This window comes from Lolium rigidum, chromosome 5 (assembly GCF_022539505.1).
Source record: "Lolium rigidum isolate FL_2022 chromosome 5, APGP_CSIRO_Lrig_0.1, whole genome shotgun sequence".
Lineage (NCBI taxonomy): Eukaryota > Viridiplantae > Streptophyta > Magnoliopsida > Poales > Poaceae > Lolium > Lolium rigidum.
The window spans coordinates 19,894,130-19,907,313 of NC_061512.1; the positions used below are offsets into that span (position 1 = coordinate 19,894,130).

The 13,184-nt window shown below is 45.5% G+C and overlaps 1 pseudogene; it reads right to left on the reverse strand.

Annotated features, from left to right (window-relative positions):
- LOC124658379 overlaps positions 1-6,914 on the reverse strand; it is a 39,909-nt pseudogene extending 32,995 nt beyond the window's left edge.
- Positions 6,915-13,184: the final 6,270 nt, after the last annotated feature.

Below are 13,184 nucleotides of genomic sequence, written 5' to 3' on the forward strand. Positions count from 1 at the left end.
TGGTGGAATCCGGTGATGCCTCCACCTACTCGCTGCTCAAGAGCTCGTCAGATCCGCCGATGTTCGCAGCGCGAACCAAGTATCTCATGCAATCAGTTTAGGAACGCTCCAAGACCAGTCTAGAAAGAGGAAAATAATCACAGAGAAAAATAAAAAAATCAAATAATTATGGCTATGTAGTGCTCGTATCTGTCCAAACACGGCAAAAATTGGGAGGTGACCTGAAAGAAGTTAAGGAGGTAGCTGAGGTGATCCTCTCGTTCCCCATCCTGCGCCCTCGTATTTGCCAATTTGCAAACAGCTCCGCCGTGTGGTTCGAGGCCGCCGGAGAGAAGCCACACAGATGACCGGCCTGCAGGGGATGGAGTCGTGGCCCCTGGCTTAGCTCGAGACGAGTGCACCATAGCGACACCGCGAACTCCCGCCGCCGGCACGTGCTCGACGCGCCCAGACTCACAGAAGACGGCGCTCCCTCTACGGCGGCGCTCGACCTCCATCGGAAGAGAAGGCCGCGCTGGAGGCGCCCAGACTCGCAGAAGACGGCGCGACCTCTACGGCGGCGCTCGACCTCCATCAGAGGAGACGGCCGCGCTAGAGGCGCTCGGACTCGCAGAAGACGGTGCGCGCTCTGATGCGGTGGAAGTAGCAGACGACCGGCACGGAGCCATCCACGTGTGGGCGAACCAGCCACTCGCGGAGGCCGACGCGAACATGCTTGGGCAGCAGCGGCGTGGATGGTTGCGTGGGCGGCCACGGTCGCGCTCTCGTTCTGGCTGGATGAGAAAAGGGGATAAGAAGAAGAAGCTCTTTGCAAAAGAAAAGGATAAGAAGAAGAAGCGACCTTTATTTAGGACAACACAGTCGTTCCCACAATCCAACCTCATCACGGACAAACAGCGGAGCACACGGCGTTAGACACGTGTTGGCCCGAAACCGCGTGCTCACCTACCCATGTGTTCACCAGGATTCATCCGTTAATGCTAACTACAAACATAACACATGTCTGCATAGCACTTCAAAACTAACTGGCATGCATGAGATATAATAATTTAATTGAGCATACCTTCTTCACAGACCAGGATGGAACCGAGCTTCAAACTTATGCATCAAATAGTAGTATTACCCCATCTTGCTCTGCCGGTGTTCCTCCTTCAGGGCAGCTCCGCAAAATCACTCTTACTTGACGAACAAGATGCAGCTGTCAAAAGCACACACATAAACATGAGAACTAGATTAAATATGCTTGTTTGACCGAGGACATGGACCAGCAATTTGTATTATTACTGCACGCAACTGTTTTGTCACATTGGTAACCAGGCTAAAACAACTACAGTACTTTAATTACAGGGAATTACTTTACCCAATTTGATGCAAGTGCGCAACTATTTGACCGTGAAAAACATTAGCTTGCACTATTATACTGAAAATGAGTTACTTGAGCTATCCTTTGGTTTCCCTTGAAGATATCCAAACTTATCTGAATGGTCATACTGGGCCTGCATTACTTAAGGCGTATAGTTGTGCAACCAGTAATAGAAGGTGTAACAAGGTTGCACTAGATCATTTTAACATGCCACCAGGTTAAGCAGCTTGATGCTTCTCCAAATATCAAAAAATCAGAGCTCCATAATTGGGTTGTCCAACACATGTAGTATAATACGTAGTACTCCAATACGGGAAGTATAAAATGTATACCACCTATCATGAGCTACATGCTATTTTCATGTAAGTTTGGTACCAGAGTTTTGTACTACCTCCTTGCCAAAATATAGTGCATATAATTTATTTGAAAATTCAAACGATGTAAAGTTTGCCAACATCTAGAGTACCAAATCAATAGCATTAGATTCATCATAATGTCTATTTTCATATGGTATACATTTGATATTATAGATATAGACAATTTTCTTAAGAAACGTAGTCAAACTTTACATCATTTGATTTAAAAAGATCTTGTATGCACTACACTGTGACAAGGAGGGAGTACCTTCTGCACAAAGGGTGTAAGAAATCATATTCAACTCACTTGTACTGTATGAGCCAACTGACTGGCATCTCCATCCAGATTGACCTTTTCCATCACTTAATTGTATAGACAAACTTTGGACCCACACATACAGATCAAAATATACTCGGCGAAATAGGAAGAGAATCAAAGAGGGCATCATCCAAAAAGCTGACATGACAGGCATACCTTGAAATTGCAGCCAAAAGAGGAGCTCACGGCCATGTTTTTTTCTGGGCGGAAAGCAACAGGTGTATCGACAATCAAATATACGAGTTAGAGAACGTAATACCACTATATATCTATAACAGCTCAAATAATCATGCGCCTACCCTTGAGACTCATAAAGGACGGTGGACAAATGAAACTGTCCAGCACAAGACACATAGTTCCAACATTTTAGTGTAACAAGGCCACCTAATTCTTCTTCGGAAGCTTGACATCCACAGTGCACATAAAATCACCAACAATGGATAACGAAACTAACGAAATGCACATCTATGGTAAGGAAAAAAAGAAAAACTTGTCAAATTATGACCAAACATAAATGAACGAATCATTCAGGCACAACGGATAGAGAATAGTTTATGCTAGAGAACCCAATGAAAGAAAACTATAATATTAAATATGACACAGGACGTGTATCAACTACATTTAGAGGATAGCAGCAGATTATTTGATGCTTTCAAACATTATCACATGAATAAGATACAAACATATCCATAAGAAGAAAAATGAGCAACATAAACATAAAGAAGGATATAATGAAGATAACTTAAGTTATTTAGCATTGGCAGTATGGGGCAAAGGTATCGCACCATAATATCATCAACAGGCTGAAAGTTCCTGTCGCAAAGTTGCCCCTGAAGAGGTTAACAATATTGGGGTCAATCCTATTAGAATGTTCCATGCATTGCTGACAGTAGGGAGGAACTCATTCTGTCCATAATTGAGCTTGCTGCCTGGATATGTGCATGACCATGTAGAACAACATAGTCTATGGTGGATTAAAACATGGTCTATGGTGCACAGCTGAATTTTATCCTGAAATAATTTGTTGTGTGATAGATCTGTTGTAACTGGAGTATACATAAAGGTGACATGATAGGAAACCTTGCAATCCTGAGTGCAACAATGAAAGCCCCATTGCAATGCCATTGAACCTATCATTGATCGCATTGGTCCCTTGCACTGAAGTGTGACACTCTTGCCAATAGACGAGTACTCGGACGCTGCAAGATACTTGGGGTGAAAAATCTTCAGAAAACCAGACAAAGATTCCAACAGTAAGTCCTCAAAGTGCACGTGTTCTACACATTTTGCAGGATATGCAGGAGCACAAGGAGGAAGACGTTCCATGTATTGCTGACAGAAAGGGGCAACACAATTGAAATGGTGCAGAAGCAGCTCCACGGAGATGTTTTGACAGAAACATTTGCCTATCCCATTCTCACTTGAACAAGCCAATTGAATAAGAAGATAATGTTTTAGTATTTGCACACCCCAACTTCTGATGATAGCCATGACTGCCAGATAAATCTGTGTCCAATTGTTTAACACAAGCATTGCAAGTGATATCTCAGCTAAGGATAGAATCTCCTGACATCCAGCTGAGCATCGGGGCTTGCAAAATCTGACTCCACGGAAGGTAGAGAGCTGTGCTGGATGTCGTCCAACATCAAACTGGTCATTGAGTTGGCGCCGACTGCAGTTTCTGCTGCTGAACAGTTTGAGGAACCAATCACGCTGAGCTCCAGGGCAAGCGTTGGTTAAAGCGGTCCCGACTCCCGAGGTATGATGATGGCCGTAGGCGCACTCCGAGTGATCAGGCACGCCAACACAGAGTCGCCTCCGTCCCTGTCGTGGTTGACGCCCTCCCGTCGAGCAGATGGTGGGCATCGGTGCAGCACCACCATTGGTGTCGGTGGCCTCATCATCTACCACAAGGTTCAACGAGCTCTGGGACGCCGCTGCCAGAAGTCGTAGGCGAAGTTGGTGCTGGGGCCGAGGTGAGTGCAGACGCGGCTGCTTTGCTTGTGCAACTCGTCGAACTGGTGGTGGGCGTCCGAGCAGCGAGGCAGTTAAGAGTTGGTGGACGAGGGTGCGGTAGAAGTCGAGGCTGCAGTCGAGTCCGCGGAGGTGCCACTCGCGGTCTGTACAGGGGCGTGATTCCGCCAAAAACGTGCGCACAGAGATTCCAGATCCGCCATGGGAGGACATCGGGCGGTCGCTTCCGTCCTCGAGCCTGGACCTGGAGAGAGATTTTGCGGCGACGAAGGGGAACAGGCGTCGGGGACCGGAAACGGGCCTAGCGGGCCGAAACCGGGTTTTCCGGAGGCCTTTCGGTGCGGGACGCGAAGAAATAAACAGACCGCAGCTTTTCTCTCGGTGGATTTGTACCACACCGGAAGTTTAGATAGATCGCGACCAGTTTATTAGACGGAATTCAGGCCAACGCTATCGCCACCACGGGAAGGTGCACGGCTGTCAGCTGCGAAAGATGCCAAAGAGCACACAAAAAAGAGGCACAGCCCAGCCGTGATCATGCACAGTTAAATATGTGTTCGCATGGCGAAAAAAATATTGCAGTGAAAAGATCTTCCCCAGATAGCGGGATGCACAGTCGTAAAAAAAATGCGCAAATTGCATCTTCCTGTGGTGGCATGCCCTAGACATTAGGGCCTGGCTTTTTTGGTTCAACTTATTTTCTTTTTTGGTTCAACTTATTTTCTGCAATTTCTTTTGCTAAAAAGAACAAACGAAATTCAAATGCCACTACTTCACGGACATAAAAGCGCAACTATAGAATGAGCTGTGGAGGGAAATCCCTAAATATGAGTACAAAAAGAACTCACATTCAGTAACGATGACGCTGCTATCTCCGCCGGGTGGTTGTTTCTGCGTATCAAAAGAACTCACATTCAGTAACGATGACGCTGCTATCTCCACCATGTGGGTGTTTCTGCGTACCTGACAAAGCGTCGATGTCAATGATACTGTTTCTCAGCAGCTTCTGAATATGAGTTTGTGCTATCACTTCTCTTCATTATCAATTGGGATTCACATTTGCAACTGCCAAGAGCTTGTGCATTGACATTTGCAAGTATAACATTATACGGCAGCACAAAACTTCAGTTCTTCTCACTCATTTGTGACTGGTCTCTTCTCCAGCAATGATGCAAAGAAAGCAGATCACAATTTCGTGAGAGGCAGAAGAACGTGAGATGATCCGGTGAATATAGTTTCCAAAGGTCTCTTTGACAGGATAAACAGAACATCAGAAACCTCTTTCCTCATTTCCAGTTTTGGGAGTTAGCCATGGATAGAAGCATAACCAATTCGTGCTGTAAAAACAGAGATGGAATAAGTAGATTTTCTACAGATTCTAGAGTGGCAAAGAGAATTGCTTTCACCAGCACATAGTAGTGATATTCAGAAACAAAAACAAAATGCAATGACATTTAACAAACGGAGAGGTGTCAACTTGTCATATTATGATATTCAAGAACCATATACACCTTTCCCATTGGCAAATACTGATTGTAAAAGAGCAGGTTAAGACAATGAACGACAAAGCCATACAGCAAACTCACCAGGTTCATCAGCTTGAATACTTCTCTGCGTGCTCTTGCAAATTTGCGACTCCTCGTTGTTTCGGGGATCAAAGATAGCATATCCGTCTGAATCATTTACAAAAACCAGCAATGAAGCCACTTCACCTCTCGTGGCATTGATGCCTGTATCCAAAGAGGGGTCATCCTTCACAAAATCAATGCCTACCTCATGTTGCCTGAAAGGAAAAAAAGGAGAAGGTAATCAAATTATGCATTAATACACTCACTGGTCAATTCCCCTTAAGGCCTTTTTGGCACAGGTGGTTTTGGGAGATTTTTCTTAGTATTTCTTAAAGTAGATTCGGTGACATCCACAGTGCACATCAAATCACCGCCAAATGGACAACGAAACTAAAGAAATGCACATCTATGGTAAGGAAAAAAGAAACACATGTCAAATTATGAATACCAAACATAAAGTGATGGTTTGTTCAGGCACAATGTATAGAGAATATAGTTTATGCCAGAGATCACAAATTCACAATAAAAGAAATCTATGATAGTAAATATGACAGAGGAAGCATTGTCAAATATAGTACTCCCTCCGTCCCATGGAACATTTCTACGGAATACTATATTTAGAGGATTATAGCAGATTATGTGGTGCTTTCAAATATTATCACAAGCAAGATACAACATAACCATTATACGAAAAATGATAAATAGCAACATAAATAAAGGATAGAAGTAAGATACTCCCTCCGATCCAGATTAATTGTCGCCAATGTAGATGTATATCTAGATGCATCCATATTAGCGACAAGTAATATGAATCGGAGGGAGTAACTTAAGTGATTAAACATTGGCAGTATAGAACAAATGTATCACACTGTAAACTAGCTGAAAGTTCCTCTCCCAAACTTGCACCTGAGAAGGTTAACAGTATTGGGGCAAATCATACTACAATGTTCCACATAATAAAGCTCTAAAACTGATTGTCTTACCTCTAAAACCTCAGTGTTTTCAAATAAACTGTAGAACTGCATGCAGTAATCTTCGGTAGGTATAGCAGCAAGGACATTAGTGCAATCAAATCCATACACATCTTGTCTACTCAGATCCGGGAAAGCAACAGTTAGCTGGGGAATAAACACAGAAATATATAACCATAAGGCTTAAGCATACTGAATAATCAACAGACAAAGGTGAACAAAAAATTGGTTATCCCATATGCTGGCATTAACTAAAGAACTGCAGATTTTGATGTACAAACCTTAATTTCAGAAATTAATGGTTTTCAGGACCTCCATATTAGGCATTTTAAGAAGATGAACTTGGTTATTTGTACATGACATTTGAAATAAAGTCCAGTAGTAACTGACAGTGAGTAACAAAAAATGGTAACAAAATAAATGTGTAGCTTGTCGGCCCAATCGTGTTAAAAAATACTGTCAAGTGTCAACCTCACTATCAATTATCATCCTCATCCGAGACCAACATACAAGTAAATACATTTAACGTTTATACAACAAGGTGAAAGATCGATGGACTCACTTTAGTCATTCCTTCCAATTGCATCGCTTAATCAGTTCTTAATGAAGCAGTACCAGCCTAAATTCATAAAAGCCTGATCCTCTAAAAGTAAATTTTACTGCACTAGCTCAATCTATGTCCTACTGATGTGACAGGGGAGCACCTGATATTAGCAGAAGAACACAATTCTCCAGATCCTTCTCTTCTCTGCATCCACCAAATCCTCCCAACGTGCAGCCGCTCCTCCCTCAAATCACCAAAATCAGTAGCTCAATCTTCAAATCTTCCCCGTCAGCAGCACCAATGAGCAGACCAAATCATCATGCCGCGAGTCCGACACTGGTCGCTGCCCGCTAAGGTGCCCCAGCAGCCGCAGCAGGGCCTCCTCGCTGCTCCTCCGTTGTTGTTCCGCGGTGGATGACGAGAGCGGGGGAGGCTGATTGACCTAGGTGGAGACAAGGTCTTGACAAGCGACAACGATTATGCTGTCGACGGCGGCGCGCCGGCGACGATAACGTGCGCGCAGAGGTGCCAGACCCGCCACGGGGACTATGAGCTCGGGGACACCGACGATGCGGCTCTTCGTCGTCTAGCCTCGATCTGGAGAGACAATCAAGCTCCAACGGCAGACGGGGGAGATTTTCGGCGAACAGGAGATATCGGAAGGAGAACTCTAGCTCGAGTTAGAGCCAAACCTAGGGCGGGTTTGCTTGCGTAGCTAATTCCAGCACCACTGGCGCACTGCGAAGGCTCCTGCGCGATCTAAGACAGACCATGGCCATAAAAACGATTTTGTTCGGTGGCATGGAGATTTTTTGATTCCGTGGAGATTTGGGTTTTGGTTGTTTGGTAGGTCGCTTTTCAGGTCTTGTAGCAGCTCAGAACGGTGCCCTATTGTTTGGTTGCAACGTATAATCTGGTTATGGTAACCTCTTCCCTTCAGTGGTGAGTTTACCAGCGATCAATAGCACAAGTAAGAACACAATCATAGACGATAGAGAACTTAGCAGTGATCATAGATGACTCAAGTTCACGACACAACATTTTGCATACACGATCATAGTTCTCTACACGGCAGACAGTATCATAGTTCAACACACTAGACACGAACAGGAAATAGAGGCGACATGGTACCAGGTTAGCTTCAGACATGATGCTCGAAGACGACACACATGGTGTCATCGCCATGGTACGGGCACCTGCTCACCACTTCAGTGCAGGTGTAGTCGAAGATGACCACACTGTACTCAAAGGAGGACACCTTCCTGAAGGTGACGAATTGGCCTACCTTGAGCTGATGGGCGACGTCGAAGGCCGTCCATCCCTGGTCGATGAATGTGTCATTGTCTTCTCTCCTCGTAGTCATCCTCCAGTTGCATCCGGTGTTGGTGGTGACGATGATGTTGAAAGGAATTTCTCCGAACCAATTGACGAAAGTTTTAGGGATCATGAGCCGGCCGAAGGTGGGCTTGAAGATGATTTTGAGGAAGTGGTCTGGCACTGCCTCCTCGTGGAAGTGGCCGACCTTAGCCAGTCTTCCACGCCGCTTCTTCGTCGGTCCCTCGCCGGGAACCTCAGTAGGTGACCCAAGCATGATCTTCTCAGTCTTCCAGAAGAACACAAGCAATTAGAGGTGTGCCTGCTCACAGGTAGTTAAGATGAAAATGGACATTGATAACATTAGTAAGGCCTCGTACATTTGTTCACACGGCAGGCATAGGGAGTGGCCAGGCACACACGACTAAGTTTGAGGCCACCACCTAGCCTTCCATTGTGCCTTTTTTGTTGAATCATTGGCCAATGCACCAGACATACCAAAACGAGGCCTCATATGTAGAATCACACAGTAGGCACAGGGAATGTCCCCAAACTAAGTCTAGTGTGCTAGTAATATGGCACACATGACTAAGTTTGAGGGCAGCACCCTGCCTGCCGTTGTGTCATAGTTGAATCATTGGCCAATGAAGAACTGAAGAAGCAGAAACATGCAAAGAAGGTATCAGAGGCATCATACAATGAGGACATATGTAGGAGATGTCTAAACATAATCAATGGCATGGTCATGTTAAGTCATGTCATAGGTTCTGATCAATCATCTCCTCATACTATGATCCCAGGTTATAATCATTGCCCTAGTTCAATCAAGAAACAACACAAGTACAAGATCAAATTGAGTACATTACGAGTGGTACTTAGGGTATATTACAAATTCTACTTAGGCCGCATTACAAATTCTCCTACATTACATCTACAACACATTCATCACTCGTCACAAGTAGTCCTGATCCTCTTAACCTTGTCCTTGATTCAAAGTTCACTTGAAGCAGATCGTATATGTCATACTCTAGCTTTCCCTTCCAAAGCCTTTTTTCTGCCTCTCATTCTTGTTTCTTAGCCCTCATCACTTGTGCTTGTGTTCTCTGCAGATTCTTGAGCATAGCAACTTCGTTCTTCAAGTTCTCTCACTCCTCTTGCGTCTGAACAAACTAGCGCAACTCATCTTAATCTTTCACACAACATGGTAAACCCGAACACAAAAAAACCCTTCTCCTCTATGCATGCACAGTAAAATCTGCCAGTTTCACCAATTCAAAGTCTGGTCTATGAAGAATCTACCGCGATTGGAGATTGGAGTAACAGATCTAAGCAAATCGAGACCATGAAAAGCAAGAATTGGACAAGAACAACAAGAAATAGGGAGGAACTGATACGGGCATGGAGGCCTATGTGGAGCCCAGATTCAGGACTCCACCAGCTTAATTATCTTAGTTTATGTAATGTTCATATGTGGGCCAATTAGAGTTTTTATTGATTTGAGTCATTTTGGTTTGGGCCTGTCCAAACCAAGTTAGGGAGGCCCACTAGGGTTGGCCGGCCACCACCCCCTCATATAAGGTGGAGGGATGGCTAGGGTTTATGTAGACAAGTTTAGACTAAAGATTAGGGTTTACCCCATTGCGTGTGTTCACGTGTATCATCCCTTCGGGGGTACGGTGTTGCCGTTTATCTATTATATCCGCTGCGAAGGTTCTTGTGTTCATCAAGGATTGTCTAGCTCAAGGTTTGAGGCGTATCGTTCATCGATTCGTTGCTTGCTGGATTCGTTCCCTCTTCTCCAGGCTGCGTTCATCGCGTTGTTAGGAGGATTTACTACCCCGTGTTCTCGCTGTGAAAGATCGGGCATCAACCTAGGAGGATCTAGTGGGATCCCCCTTATCAGGTGGTATCAGATTTCTGGGTTGCTCACGGCGAGGTTTTGTTGATCGATCGCATCTAGATCGGTTTGCATCGGAGAAGTTTGGCTCTAGATCGGAGGAGATTTGTTCTCGGTCGAAGGAGGTTGAGTTGGCGGAAGTTTGGAGCTGTTTGGGCGAAGTTTCTCCATTGTTTCGGCCAGTTTCTGTGGCCAGAATCGCGAATTTTTTGAGTTGGAATCGGGGAAGAAGATGGCTTTTCGGACCCGTCCGGCGCCTGATCCGGTCAACCAGACCCACAACCAGACTGGCTGGCCCAGAACCCGGTCGGACCGGCCATACAACCGGCCGGCCCGGTCAAAACCGGCTCTCAGGCCGGTGCCAGCCGGAGTGATGTCCAGGGGCCTCCGCTCCTTCGCCCAGTTGGCCGCCTAATCAAACCGGCCACCGGACCGGACCAACCGGTCCCCAGCCCGGTTCAACCGGCTGCTGGGCCGGATCGACCAGTTTTAGCTCCTGTGCAACATGCAGATTCACATTTTTCCGCGACGGTTTCGGCTGTTGTTTTTGATGATGATGCTGCTGATGTTGTTGCTTCGTTTACCGACGATGTGCTTGGCATACGGTGTTCGCGTGGCATAAAGTCCAGTTATGTTTTCAATGATTACCTTGACATACGGAAGGGAGTACAGCGTCACGTGTCCAAACTGAAGTGGTATTTACACCATTATGCGACAGTTGAGGAATATGAACATTGGGAAAGGAACATGGAATTGGGTTTCACTCGTTGTCGTCGATACCAAGTAAAGTTCACTGATTATGATGCATATATTCTCGCTCACCGGCGTGTGGACGTGGAGTTGGATGATTATTGGTGTGATGCGGTTGACAGAGGAGAGTTTGCTTGTACTTGGAAGGACTTCAAAACGTTTCTTCGTGTTGGTTTATGGTTACCGTTGGAGGAACGTGAGCAACCGTCCAGAGTTGTACACGCAATAGAGGAAGTGGGCAACAAGTGCATAGTTCCTATTCGGGAGGTTGTTCCACTACCGACAGTCACTAAGGTCGAGGTGATATCTTCAGAGGAGAGGAAACCTGGCTCTGATACCAAGAGCACTACTGTGACTGTGGAGGAGGATGTACCATTGAGCGGGCTGAATATGCAACTCAAGAAGGTACAAGATGATGCTTGCAAGGCAGTTGACAAGGTTCAGCGGTGGAGTTTGTTTCAGACTCAGTGCATGATACGTCCAAAACGTATCTACTTTCCCGAACACTTTTGCTATTGTTTTGTCTCTAATTTGTGTATTTTGGATACAACTAACACGGACTAACGCTGTTTTCAGCAGAATTGCCCTGGTGTCTTATTTTTGTGCAGAAACTCAACTTTCAGGAAAATCCCCGGAAATAATTGCGAAGGGCCTATTTTCCCAGAAGATTCACGGAGCCAGAAGGGCAGGCCTTGGGGAGGCCCACGGCCCCCACACCATAGGCTGGCGCGGCCAAGGAGGGGGGCGCGCCGCCCTATGGTGGGGACGCCTCGGCCAGCCCCCGACGCTCCCCTCTGGACTACTTAAGGCTTTCGACCTAAAAACGCACGGGGGTTCGACCATATTTCGAGAAGACATCCAGAACTCCGCCGCCATCGCGAAACTCCATCTCGGGACCAGAAACTCCGTTCTGGCACCCTGTCGGGATGGGGAATTGGAGGAGATCATCGCCATCATCACCACCGACGCCTCTCCATCGACCATCCATGCTTCCCCCATCCATGTGTGAGTAATTCCCCCGTTGTAGGCTGAAGGGGATGGTAGGGATTGGATGAGATTGATCATGTAATAGTCATAATATTGTTAGGGCATAGTGCCTAGTATCCGTTGTTGGTACTTTTATGATATTGTTGCAACTTGTTATGCTTAATGCTTGTCACTAGGGGCCGAGTGCCATGATTTCAGATCTGAACATGTTATTGTTTCATGATGATATTCATTGTTTTACGATCATACCAGCAAGTTGTATACACATATTGCTGTCCGGAACCCGAGGCCCCAAAGTGACAGAAATTGGGACAACCGGAGGGGAAGGCTGTGATATGAGGATCACATGTGTTCACGGAGTGTTAATGCTTTGCTCCGGTACTCTATTAAAAGGAGTACCTTAATTACCAGTAGTTTCCCTAGAGGCCCGGCTGCCACCGGCTGGTAGGACAAAAGATGTTGTGCAAGTTTCTCATTGGGAGCACGTACGACTATATACGGAACACATGCCTATGATTGTTTAGTACTTGGATATTGTTTTATTACTATCTGCAAATGCCCTGCCTTGATTGTTACATGAGTTCTCTTATCCATGCAGCGCCCGTTCATCCATCCCTGTGCCTACAGTATTTTAATCCTGTTGTTTACTATAATCACTACTGCTGTCTTTGTTACACTGCTGCTTATATTTCACTACTGCTATAAAACTGTTGCTACTGATAAACTCTTGCGAGCAAGTCTATTTCCAGGTGCAGCTGAATTGACAACTCCGTTGTTAAGGCTTACAAATATTCTTTGGCTCCCCTTGTGTCGAATCAATAAATTGGGTTTTACTTCCCTCGAAGACTGTTGCGATCCCCTATACTTGTGGGTCATCAAGACTATTTTCTGGCGCCGTTGCCGGGGAGCATAGCTTTATTTGCAATTTCACCTGGATTGATATTGTTAGCTGCAAATCCTCCATCATGGGCAAACCTCGCGATACTAAAGTTGCCATATTACCATCCACTACAAGAAAAGGTACAACTCTGAGTACCTCTGCTACTCCTGATTCACCATCTGTGATAAGTCAACTTGTTTCACCACCACAAGCTTCACGTGTTGGTACTTCTGCTGAAACTGAAAATTCTTCTGATAATTT